Below are 13478 nucleotides of genomic sequence, written 5' to 3' on the forward strand. Positions count from 1 at the left end.
AGAATAAAGCTCTCGAGACAAAGAATGTGCCATGTGGATGCTGTCCCTTGTGCCAACTTTACTTTAATACCTCTGTTCATTCACAGTCAGGCAATTACTTAAATAAGCCTGCACAGCCAGCATGGACGCGTTAACCCAATAGAATTAGCCGGGTGCCTGTTATCTTTTAGATTCACTGCAGCATTTCACAAACACGTTAGCTGGAAGAGAATACGTTCATAGTCATTGTCATTAAAAGTGTTTGTCCATATTTGTTGGTAACAAATGATGCATTTCAGAATTTTACTGGACTTAATTTGCATTTCATCCTACAGAAAAATAATCCAGGGTCTTCATTCGAACCCATCTCACTATTCCTCACTTTTATTATATTGCAGGCCAAATCTTGGCCACTGTCCACAGGGTGGAATGGTGTGCCCGTTCCATGAGACTTTGAATGTCTAAATCACCAGGGTTTTGTCTCTTGTGTTAGTAAGAATGACAGTCTTTTACATTTACAATTTTTGCATGTTAACAGGGAGGCAAGAAGAGACTAGAGAGCAGCTTCTGTTCGAGAGGAACCGCTACTACTTATTTAGCTGTGTGACCTTGGACAAGTTACTTAACCTCTCTGTGCCTTGGTTTTCTCATATCTAAAATAGAGCTAATATCAGGGTTTTGAGGATTAAATGGGACAATCCGTATCATGGCATTTAAAAACCGTGTAAACCCATAGTGAGTACTTCATAAATGTTAGTTACTATTACTGCTTAAGTGCCATTAAGCTTGTACTGAATTCATGAGCATTTTAAGACTTTTAGTAATGAATCTCAACACAAGAGATTCTTCTCAACACAGATTTGGTGTCCTGTCCCTTTTCTTCTTCTTACTTGAGATTTATTGATTTAATTATGCATTTATCTAAGCAGATATATACTCTTTTTTTTTTCTTTTGCATTGTGTCTGCCAGTGTAATGAATGTAAAGTATTAAACCTAAGCATCTAAGAAAGGAATTTCCCCTCTTCACCCATCTATTTTTATCTGTATTGCTGTCTGTCATTCCTTTGAAGCACACTGAATCCCACGAATAACCCTGTCAAACTTTTCTAGATTCTTAAGGAGGCAGAATGTTAAACAGTGACTTCGAAGCTGAGCTGAGCTGGAAGAAAGAACAGTGTTGGCGTGGTAGTCCAAATGCCGCTTTGTTTCTTTTGAACTTTAAATCGCTTATTCATCCAAAATCCAGGAAAATTGAGTATCAAGCAGAATCTCACACTTATTTAGCAGGGACAAAAGTCCCAACAGTAAGATATTACACCTCTAAATATCTTACATAATAGAGAGCCCTTGATGAGATCCTCATTTCATCTTTCAGCATCCGTCATACCCCATTAATGTCTTCATGTATGCATTGATGTCTGGAGGCATTGCTTCAACCAAGATATATTCGCTGTACGCGGAAACACATGATTATTCATAGTTTCGTTAACAAGATTTTTCTGTTTCCTAATAAGTTATAACTGATACTATATTTGTTAGAAACATCTTGGAAGCACTGGTGAGGTTAGGAAGAAAGATTGAGTTCTGCCCTACCTAGTTGGGTCGTCTTTGGCCTGGGTTATGACGGGAGCTGCCATCCCTTTTCTGCTGTCAACTCTTCTTACCACAAGAGCGACGTTGTAAGTAAGCGTGGGTTTGATGACCTCACTGCTCTATGGGAAAGTCTTGACCAAGTTCCTCTGTCTGTATATCCGTTAAGTGCAGACTTCTCTTACTCCGCAGGCTCAGTGCCCCTCCCTCTCTGTGCATAAGAATAGCCAGAGATCTCTTTAAAAGGCCGATTCCAGTTCTCTAGGTCTGGGGTGGGACGTGCCTAACACGGGCTGCTGCTGCTGCGGGTTCACAGACCCCTCTTGGAATAACAGGACATGGGCTGGCCAACTTTTTCTGTAAAGAGCCAGATAGTAAATATTTTAGCCTTTGTGGGTGTTATGGTCTCAGTTTCTGTCGCAACCACTCAATTTACCCTTGTAGTAAGAAAGCAGAAAGCAGCTAACACAATCCAATGGGCAGGGCTGGGCTCCAGTAAAACTTCTTTACCAAAATCCAGATTTGGCCCTCATAGTGTGCCGGCCCCCTGCTCTGTGTTTCCCTCACTGTGTCTGTGCCTTAGGAGGTGGCACGTGATTAGGGCTGCGTGCTTTCCGTGCCACACCGATCTTAGTAAGACTTCAAGGCGCAGCTCAAGTCTTATCTGGTCCTCGAGGCCTTCTCTGAATAACCTCTGTACTTCTCTGGCATTCACCTTTCTCTTCCCTGTGCCTATAGCAAGTTCTCAGCAGTGCTTCAGATATCAATGATTTCATTAAGTGTTTGTAGTTACTTTGTGGGGATATTGGGGGAGGAAATGATTCTGTGTATGAGAAGCCTTGCCCATAGCAATCCACCCCCCCTTTTTTTTTTTTCCTCCCTCCCTCAGGGTCTCACTCTTACCTGGGGTGAAGTACAGTGATGTGATCTCAGTTCACTGCAGCCTCAACCTCCTGGGTTCAAGTAGTGCTTCCGCCTCCCAAGTAGCTGGGACTTCAGGCTCATGCCACCATGCCTGGCTAATTTTTGTACTTTAGTAGAGATGGAGTTTCACTATGATGGCCAAGCTGGTCTCAAACTCCTGGGCTCAACTGATCTGGCCACTGCAGCCTCCCAAACTACTGGGACCTACAGGCATGAGCCATGGTGCCCAGCCAGCAATCCCTTTCTGTGTTTGCTTTTTACGTTTGTGATTGTTACACCGACCACATCTTCGCTGTGTTTGTGTTTATCCGTATTAACTGCTTTGAACTAACTTACTGACCAGGACCAAGCACAGAGTACTTTGTAAGCACCTAAACACAACTCACAAATGCTTTTGAAGTAGGTAATTATTCAGCAGTTTTATCCATGATTAATAAACCTGCTCTACTCTGGCACCACTTCACGAAGTCTGCAGCCTCTTTAGAGCTGTCTGCATTCTCTCCCAGCTGCCGTAGGAGTTGGGCTATTTCAAGTTTTTGATAACTTGCTTTGGCAGTTTTACCTGCTTCTTAGCAGAGAGTGTCTTACCAGACTGACTGTGTCTCCTCTTCCTCCTCATTTGCCGCTTATTTCATCCCAGTTCAGCCATTGTGTCTTCTTCTTCTTCACTTGCAAAGATTTTCCAAAGTAGAATCCAGGCTGGACGTGGTGGCTCACCATTGTAATCACAGCACTTTGGGAGACAGAGGCAGGAAGATTGCTTAAGGCCGGGGGTTCAAGACCACCCTGGGCAACATGATGAGACCCCGTCTGTATAAAAAATTTTAAAAATTAGCTAGGCATGGTGGTGCACACCTGGGGTTCCAGCTACTCAGGAGGCTGAGGTGGGAGGATCACCCGAGCGCTTATGGTTGCACCACTGTACTTCAGCCTGGAGTAATTTTCGTGTCTCAAACAACAACAACAATGAAGTAGACTCCTCTTTCCAGAACTTGCCTCAATCTTGCCTTTTTTTTTTTTTTTTTTTTTTTTTTTTGACACAGTCTCGCTGTGTTGCCCAGGCTGGAGTGCAGTGGTACAATCTTGGTTCACTGCAACCTCCACCTCTCAGGCTCAAGTAATTCTCATGCCTCGGCCTCCTGAGTAGCTAGGATTACAAGCATGCGCCACCATGCCTGACTAAGTTTTGTGTTTTTAGTAGAAATGGGGTTTCACCATGGTGCCCAGGCTGGTCTTGAACTCCTGGCCTCAAGTGATCTGCCTGCCTCAGCCTCCCAAAGTGCTGGAATTATAGAGGTGTTCCACTGCACCCAGCCAGTCTTGCTTGTTTCTAGCAAAACTGGTCAACCTCACCTATAGTGATCAAAATAGGTAAAAGTAGGGGCCACGTTTCGTAGGAGGGGAAGAAAGCGTTGTTTTTCAGTGAGGCCCAGGATGCAGGCCCACATCTGTGATGAAGTGCCTGTATTTCCTCGGACAACCCGTGAGGTCTCGGGGCTTTGTTTTGTTGTTGCTGCTGTCATTAAGAGCTTTCTCTGTAAACCCAGGGGGCCGGTACTCGCTGATCTTTTGCTTTTCTCTCTAGCTCCAAAATCAGACCTCAAAGCAACCAATAATCACTCTTTATAAATAAACAAAACAAAAACATGTGTTCACTCAAAACGCATTCACTCTCAGCTGGAGTGCACAACACCCTGAGTAAGTGGAGATCGGTTCTTGTTGGGAGACAAAAACATTGCAGCTGTTACAGTGGGTTTTGGCCACCCGAAGGGCCACGGTACCTGAATAAATACCCTGTATATCTGTGCTATTAAAATGTCGTGGGGGTAGGACAGTTAGGGGGAGAATGTGTAAAAAAGACTCGGGGCGGGGAGCGTAGTGAAAACAAGGCTTAGAAGCTGCTGGAACTTGCTTAAGGGAGAATTGCCTGTCTGTGTATTTGTGGTCATCTATTGAATTATTGCCTTGTCTCTTGGCTCTCACAGCCAAGAGTCAGCTTACAAGTTTCTTGACTCTGCTGCGGGGCACTGACCTCTGCTGGTGGAGATACCAAAGTGGCAGGTGTGTGGGCTCAGCCTGGTACTTGCTGATCATTACTTATGACACGAGAAGGCTCAGGTGATTATCTGCTTTCCAAACTCTACCCTTCCCTGCTGAGTTCACACACTCCTCGTAGATAAGAGACTTATTGTTTCTGGATTATGAGTAGTTACAATTGTATGACATCCCTGTAATTAAAGTTGTTCCTCTGGAGCTGGCCCCGTATGTAACATATTGCCCTATTCCGTAGGGTCTCGGTACACATTTCAGTATCTCTGAAGTCAGGATGTGACTTCACATTTGGTGGTGTCTCCAACTTGGTAAGGTAGAATAATTGTCTTGGAGTAGATAGAGGTTTTGTTGCCAGAAGATCCCTGACTAGTTTAAGCAGTGGACAGTGCCGGGAGGATTCGGGGGTATCTGTAAGTGGGACTGGTCACCAGGCTTCGCAGGTAACTGGAACCAGCTGGAAAGTCATCAGAGCCCAGGGCATTGAGCACCTCTGGCCGTTGCTTTAGGGCCACAAAACCTCCCATCTCAGAACTTTCTCTGCTTCCTGGTGAATGTGTTGAAGAATGGCCTCTTGCCCCTACTGCTGTTCAGCTCCAACCCCACAGCCAGCTGAGCTGAGTCCTGACCCATGCCTCGGACCCCTGTGGTATAACTCACAGCCCATGTGATTCCCTTTCCTCCTGCAGCGCTGGGTATGGACCTCTCGCTGCCCTGTCCAAGGCCCGCATCTCATCCTGTGCCCTCACCCTGGAGGTTGTGCTCTCCTTCAGGGCTCGGATTCCCCTGACACTGATCTTTCTGTGCCCATCTCCTTCCCTCCCCTTCCTTCTTCGGTTTGTTTTCTTTCTTTTTAACCAGGCTGATTCCATAAATGCCCGCATCCTCCCAGCTGTTCTAACAGGAAAGCTGTTTGACTCCAGGTCCAAGAGAACAGCTCCTCGCTGCTGCTCCTGGCTTGTTCACCTCTCTCCCTCACTCCCAGCCAGTGTCATCTTCCTATGAACCATTCTAGCAGCCGAGCTCTCCCAGCGCCTGCTCTGCCCCCTCCAATTAATTTGCCATGCTGCTGTTGGAGATATTTCCTTCAAACATATTTCTAATCCCATCGCTTTCATTTCTAAAGCCTCCGGTACTTTTCCTTTGCCTGTAGGAGTCCGCACTTCCCGGCACGCCCTCCTTGCCCCCTCCTCCTCCCTCCCCAGCCTCACCTGGTGCCTCTGTCCTTGCATTTCCCTCCAGCTACTCTGGCCTTTGTCAGCTTCCTCAAACTGCCTTGCTTCTCCAGGCCTGCCGGACTTTACAGACAGCTCCTGCTCTCTGGATCGTTCCTCCCTCTCTTTTGGCCACCTGCTGGTTTTCTCCAAGTCTCAGGTTAGATGCCACTTCCTCAGGGAAGCCTTCCCAGAAGCCCCGATGAGGACTTCCCATGCTGTCTCATGATCCCTCACAATTGATAGGTGCTGTTGGGGGGACGCACTTCTTTGTATTTCCCAGTAGCCCCTCCTATTTCTTTGCCATTACATGGTAAGCTCTGTGACGATGGAGACTGAAAACTTAGTATTTGCCCGGTCTTGAGGCTACCGGGATGAGTGAAACTTGGTTTTCAGTAAACATTTGTCACACAAATGAACGTAGGTATTTCGGAGCTTATGCTTTTACTCTGGCACCTAGGCTTGCCATACATCAGGTGGTTAATGTTATTTCTTACAAAGACATGAGGCATTTCTATTTGAGGCATTGGAGAAATGAGAGAAAATGCATTTGCTGTGTTGACGGTGCACAAATCAAAGAGCAGTGAGGGCGGAGCAACAGAGGAAGTGAAATGACTGAGTGAACCCCGGAGGTGTGAAAGGCTTCTCCGCCATACGGTGACGTCAGGGCTTGTGACGTTCGCAGTTGAGTAACTCGAAGGCAGTAGCAAGTGGGTAGAGTGGGACGGCTCGCCTGCGGAATCTGGCATCCGAGGAAAGCGCCTTGACATCTTCCTTTCATGGCCGTGATTACACTTGTGCTAAGGTTAGGGGAAACAGAGTCAGGTTCATCTCTGATATGAAAAGGGAAGAGCGATTTTGGGGAAGGGAACTCGTCTGGGAACCTTCTGGCTAAATTTTAGTCACTTTTTAATCTGTTTAGTATGCTGCCTTGGCCGGGTGCTGTGGCTCACCCTGTAATCCCAGCACTTTGGGAGGCCAAGGTGGATGGATCTTTTGAGTCCAGGAGTTCAAGATTGGCCTCAGCAACATGGTGAAACCCTGTCTCTATAAAAATAAATAAATAATACAAAAAATTAGCCAGGCATGGAAGGTGGGAAGATCACTTGAGTCCAGGAGGTTGAGGCTACGCTGAACCATAATGACATCACTGCATTCTAGCTGGGGCAACAGAGCGAGACCTTGTCTCAAAAAATACACACACACACACACACACACACACACACACACACACACACGCTGCCTTCTGTCCCACTTGGAGCTGTTTCCCACGTATCTGAATTTATATAACATCAATGAGTATTCTGAATATCATGCTAACTGATTCATTTTATTTTAGGTTGTACTTTGGTCATTTGTAACTAACAGGAAGTTGCTAGCAATAAATTGTTATTTTATGAATCCTTTTCCACATTTTCTTGGAAGTGGAATGTTTCATTGTTCCATCAAGACCTCCTCCCCAGTACACACATGCACATTCTAACACGCTTCTTTATCCCCTTTCCTTGACTCTCATTCTTCACATTGATTTCTCTAGCTTTGAAGCTTATACATACGATGTACCCCCCCTTTTTCAATGCATGTGTAATTAGAGCCATAGCAATTCAGAGCATGAGTCGGATTCACCTTAGAGTCTCCTTTCTTCTACTTAATGACTGTGAAACCTTTAGTAAGTTACTTAAAGCTTTGGTTTCTTCATGTGTAACTTGGACATAATAGTACCTGGCCAGGAGGATTATATATGGATTAAATAACATGGGCATGACATCCACTAGAGCAGGGGTCCCCAACCCCCTAGCCACAGACCACTACTGTTAGGAACCGGCCCACACAGCAGGTGGGCAGCAGCTGAGCGAGCATCACCTCCTGAGCTCGGCCTCCTGTCAGATCAGCAGCAGCATTAGATTAGGAGCGCGAACCCTATTGGGAACTGCACAAGCAAGGGATCTAGGCTGCACACTTTTTATGAGCTTTTCTTTTCTTTTTCTTTTCTTTTTTTTTTTTTTTTTTTTGAGGCAGAGTCTTGCTTTGTCGCCCAGGCTGGAGTGCAGTGGCGAAATCTTGGTTCACTGCAACCTCCACCTCCCAGGTTCCAGCAATTCTCCTGCCTCAGCCTCCCAAGCAGCTGGGATTACAGGCACTTGCCACCATGCCCAACTAATTTTTGTATTTTTGTAGAGACGGGGTTTTACCATGTTGGCCAGGCTGGTCTCGAACTCCTGACCTCGTGATCTGCCCGCCTCAGCCTCCCAAAGTGCTGGGATTATAGGCGTGAGCCACTGTGCCCGGCCTTCCTTACAAGACTCTCACTCATGCCAAATGATCTGAGGTGGAACAATTTCATCCCGAAACCATCCCCCCCACTCCCCCATCCACGGAAAAATTGACTTCCACGAAACCGGTCCCTGCCAAAAAGATTGGGGACCGCTGCAGTAGAGGGCCTGGGATGTAGTACAGTCTCCATCAGCAGTAACTATGATGATGACTAGGAAGACAAGAAGAAACCGAGCAAAAATTTTAAGCGATTCCAGCGATTCTGTTCCTCAGCACTGTCAGACTTTGCCCCGTGTGAACACAGGTGTGTACGCCACAGACAGTTGGCAGCTTTTGCGATTGGATGTTTGTGCTTATCCCTATTCCTGAGAAATGCCCTCAGGAAAGATGATGTGTCACCATTTTACAAATGAAGAAATTCAGGCTCAAGGGTATTAATTTGCTCAAACTCACAAGAAAGGCTGTAACAGTTCTGATCTAGGGTTGGTCTAGAATGCTTCTGTCTGTCTTCTCCATTGCCTCCCATTTGAACTCGGAGTACCTTGGGTAGTCTCCCTTGGTGAACACTGGCTTCCTACCTGACATCTATTGGTGACTTATTGTAATGGCTCTGCCAATGGTTTTTTCGTGTTTTGATTTGCAGTAGTAATTCTTGTCAGTGCTGTCACACAGTGTAAAAACAGTGGCACGCCATGGTAGAAACCGCCAGAGGATGCACAACAGAAAGATCCGTTATATTGCAAAATCGCAAAGGTGCACACATTTATGGACATATGTGTAATCTCTGCGGAACTCCAGTGTTTCATTACGAGTTAGGATAGCCTTTTGTCAGAGCCTCAAACTTCAGGACTCTTGTGGGGACTTGGATGAATTGCCCACCTTGGATTCCGCAGAATAAATTCACCGAATTGCTCTGCCACTCTTGTGACTCGGTGGTTTGCTAAATACATTCACTTACCTCTCTTCCCTCCTAAAGTCTGCTGAAATGACATAGATCAATGAAATCGATTACAAAGGTAGTCATTCTTAATACAAACAAAAACGTAGGTTTTGGAGAAGTCAATAAAGTGGATAAACCTTTGTCAAGTCTGTTCAGGAAAAAAATGGGTGAAAATGCAAAGCTTTGGAAAGAAGAGAAGCTTCTTAACTATAAATGCAGAGATCTTTAAAAGTAATGTTGATCAAAGCACACTGGCCAGGCATGGTGGTTCACGCTTGTAATCCCAGCACTTTGAGAGGCCGAAGTGGGAGGATCCCTTGAGCCCAGCAGTTCAAGACCAGCCTGGGCACCATGGGAAAACCCCACCTCGACAAAAAAAAAAAAATATGAAAACTATCCGGGTGTCCTGATGCACGCCTGTGGTCCCAGCTACTTGGGACGCTGAGGTGGGAGGATAGCTTGAGCCCAGGAGGTAGAGGTGGCAGTGAGCCAAGAGCACACCACTGCACCCCAGCCTGGGCAACAGAGATAGTACCCTTTAAATTGGCGAACTCTATGAATGTGAATTATATGTCAAACTATTTTTGTAGGTTTTGTGTATGTGTGTGTGTGTATGTGTCTGTCTGTCACCCAGGCTGTCTCCAACTCCTGAGCTCAAGCCATCCTTCCACATCAGCCTCCCAAAGTGCTAGGATTACAGGCATGCGCTATTGCACCCAGCCCCAATAAAGCTGTTTTTTGAATAAGGTCATTGAAAGGTCTTCTTCTTCTTCTGCTACAGAAAAGCATGCTATTCTATTCAGCCTGTTTATGGATGAATTCTGTAAATCTTTTCAGGAACAGTTAATGCCTTATTTAAATTATTTTAGAACAGGGAAATATGGAAAGCTTCCCAGCTCCTTCTGTAAGGCTAGCTTGATCCTGAAATCAAAGCCAGAAGAAGATAGCACACGAAGAAGAAAACAGGTGATCAGTCTTAGATTTAAAATGTGGACAAAGCTCCTAAACAAACACTAGCTATGCAGTATTAAAAGTCTAATATATTGTGGTCAAGTAAGGCTTACCTTAGAAATACAAGTATTCTTCTGTAGATTAAGAAACCTAGGCTGGGCGAGGTTGCTCATGCCGGTAATCCCAGGCCTTTGGGAGGCCAAGGTGGGCAGCTCAGGTAATCCCAGCCCTTTGGGAGGTCAAGATGGGCGGATCAGGTAATCCCAGGCTTTGGGAGGCCAAGGTGGGTGAATCACTTGAGCCCAGGAGTTCGAGACCAACCTGGGCAACATGGCAAAACCCCGTCTTTAATTTTTTTTAATTAAAAAATAATTTTTAAAAAATCTATTAAGGAGCTGGATGTGGTGGCTAACACCTGTAATCCTAGCACTTTGGGAGGCCAAGGTGAAAGGATTGCTTGAAGCCAGGAGTTCAAGACCAGCCTGGACAACATAGTAAGACTCCCATCTCTACAAACAATAAAAAAAAATTCGCCAGGTATGGTAGCAGATGCCTGCAGTCCCAGCCACTCAGGAGTCTGAGGCAGGAGGATTGTTTGAGCCCGGCAGTTTGAGATGGCAGTGAGCAATGATCATGCCACTGCACTCTAGCCTGGGCGACAGAGTGAGACCTTGTCTCAAAAAAAAAAACAAAAAAAAACCAAAGACATCTATTAAGAAATCTAGTCCCAGCTTCTTGGGAGGCCATGGTAGGAGGATCTCTTGAGTTTGAGGCCAGCCCTGGGCATTATAATGTGACCCTATCTCTAAAGAAAGAATGAGAGAGAGAAAGAAAAAGAATAAATTGCTTAAGGAATTAATGTCGTTGATAAAGGAGAGAAACTGGTAGTAATCTCAGTAGATACTGAAGTAGCAATTAATAAAATTCAACATATGTTCCTTTTTAAAAATCCTTAATAAACCAGGGATATGAGGAAACTTCTTTAAGTTGCTAAAAGTATACCTGCTGACAGCCAGCAGGGGCAGCAGCTGTCTAATTCCTGGTGCAGGTGGAGTCTCCCAGATTCATGGAACCGGAAATGTTTAGGTTTTCTAATTTTTTTTTTTTTTTTGAGACAGAGTCTCACTCTGTCACCCAGGCTAGCGTACAGTGGCATGATCTCGGCTCACTGCAACCTCTTCCTCCTCCTGGGTTCAAGTGATTCTCCTGTCTCAGCCTCCCAAATAGCTGGGATTACAGGCATGTGCCACCATGCCCAGCTAATTTTTGTATTTTTAGTAGAGATGGGGTTTTGCCATGTTGGCCAGGCTGGTCTTGAACTCCTGACCTCAGCTGATCTGCCCACCTTGGTCCCCCAAAGTGCTAGGATTACAGGCGTAAGCCACAGCGTCTAGCATGTTTTCTGATTTTTTTCAGATTTTGGAATATTTGCATACACGTAATGAGATACCTTGGGGATGAGGACTCAATTTTACACACGAAATTCATGTTTCATATATACCTTATATACATAGTCTGAAGGTTATTTTATACAATTCTTTAATAACTTTGTGCATGAAACAAAGTTTGTATAGATTGAACCATCAGAAAGCAAAGGTGCCACTGTCTCAGCCACCCCTGTGGACAGTCTGGCATCACCATGGTTCCTGACTCTGAATTTATATGCTACTGATAAATACAGCGAATAACCGACATGTTGAGGGTAACTTATGGCATCATGTTGGTGCTCGGAACATTTTGCGTTTTGGAACATTTGGGATTTTACGTTTTTGGATTATGGATGCTCCACTGTACCTGCCAAGGTGATTCTCACTCTCCTGGCCTGGCTGGTGCTTGCTGCTTCATCCCTGTGAGCTCTCCTTGGCCATCACCATTGCTCCAGCTTCATCACTGGGTTCTCTTCCCTGAGAAAGGAATCATTGGCTGTAGTAGGTGCTTTAATTATGTATTAGTAGTTCCTAGAATTCTATGCAAAGCCATTTTAAAACTCTGACAGGAGCCACATACAATTTCAAGGTCATTGCTTTGTCCTTGACTTTCCTTTGGCATTGATTGCAACTCACTTTGAACTAATTGGGCAAACTCTGCCTTGATCCTGCCTGTGCTTTTTCTTCTTTCCTAATAACTCTTCTACTGCCCCCTTATTTAGAAGAGTGTGTGCATTTTCTTACCCATGTACACATTTGCCCCCACACACAAAACCAAATGCAAAAAGCATGGAAAGGGGAAAAATACTAACAGACTTCATTTACTCTGCTACCTTATAATTGTAAATCCTGTAAAATTATGTTTAAGATTTGCCTTTGTTTCTGTTCATGTTTCTAGGCACTTTAGAAAAACTTACGGACTTTTACTTTATTTTTTGAGATGGAGTCTCGCTCTGTTGCCCAGGCTGGAGTGCAATGGTGCGATCTCAGCTCACTGCAACCTCTACCTCCTGGGTTCAAGCAATTCTTCTGCCTCAGCCTCCCAAGTAGCTGGAATTACAGGTGCCCACCACCATGCCTGGCTAATTTTTGTATTTTTAGTAGAGACGGGGTTTCACCATGTTGACCAGGCTGGTTTCAAACTCCCGACCTCAAATGACCCACCTGTTTCGGCCTCCCAAAGTGCTGGGATTACAAGCATGAGCCACCATACTTCGCCTATTTTACTTTATTTTATTTTATTTTTATTTATTTTGAGACAGAGTCTTGCTCTTATCACCCAGGCTAGAGTGCAGTGGCATGGTCTCGGCTCACTGCAACCTCCACCTCCTGGGTTCAAGCAATTCTCCTGCTTCAGGCTCCTGAGTAGCTGGGATTACAGGCATCTACCACTATGCCCGGCTAATTTTTGTACTTTTAGTAGAGATGGGGTTTCGCCATGTTGGCCAGGCTGGTCTCGAACTCCTGACCTCAAGTGATCTGCCTACCTCAGCCTCCCAAAGTGCTAGAATTACAGGTGTGAGCCACCGTGCCCGGCCTTATTTTTTTTTTAATAGAGATGAGGTTTAACTGTGTTGCCTAGGCTGGTCTTGAACTCCTGAGCTCAAGTGATCCTCCCACCTTGGCCTCCCAAAGTGCTAAGATTACAGCCATGAGCCAACACACCCAGCCAACTTACAAGTTTAATTTTTTCTTTTCCATATACTTCTGACTTTCATATTCCTCTTCTTTGCTTATTTCTTACTCAGATATTTTTAAGTTTTCTAAAAAGAGAAAATACTATATGAATATAGTAAACTTGTATTTCTAAATGCAGAATAAAGTACAAAGATACATTTTAACATTGATAATTTTTTTAGAATTACAGTGAAATTCAGCATATTAAAATTGTGAATAAGGAATTGGGTTTTTTTTTTTTTTTTTTTTTTTTGGTTTGGGGAGTTTTTAAGTGAAGTTTGGGACAGTGTGTAAATTTTGTTTTAAAATGCATTTTATTCTTATACACTTAGTCTTTAAGACAAATTTTGAATCTTTTACTATGACCTGTGATTAATGAATATGTGGGGTTTTTTTGTGTTAACATGATTCTTTTAAAAAAACTCAACGCTATTAACAATAACAACAAAAAT

The 13478-nt window shown here is 44.6% G+C and overlaps 1 protein-coding gene across 9 annotated transcripts in view; it reads left to right on the forward strand.

Annotated features, from left to right (window-relative positions):
• PRKAG2 (protein kinase AMP-activated non-catalytic subunit gamma 2) overlaps nt 1-13478 on the forward strand; it is a 317328-nt gene that overhangs the window by 240551 nt on the left and 63299 nt on the right. The gene's annotated exons all lie outside the window — the stretch shown is intronic.

This window comes from Papio anubis, chromosome 4 (assembly GCF_008728515.1).
Source record: "Papio anubis isolate 15944 chromosome 4, Panubis1.0, whole genome shotgun sequence".
In the NCBI taxonomy this organism is placed as follows: Eukaryota; Metazoa; Chordata; class Mammalia; order Primates; family Cercopithecidae; genus Papio; species Papio anubis.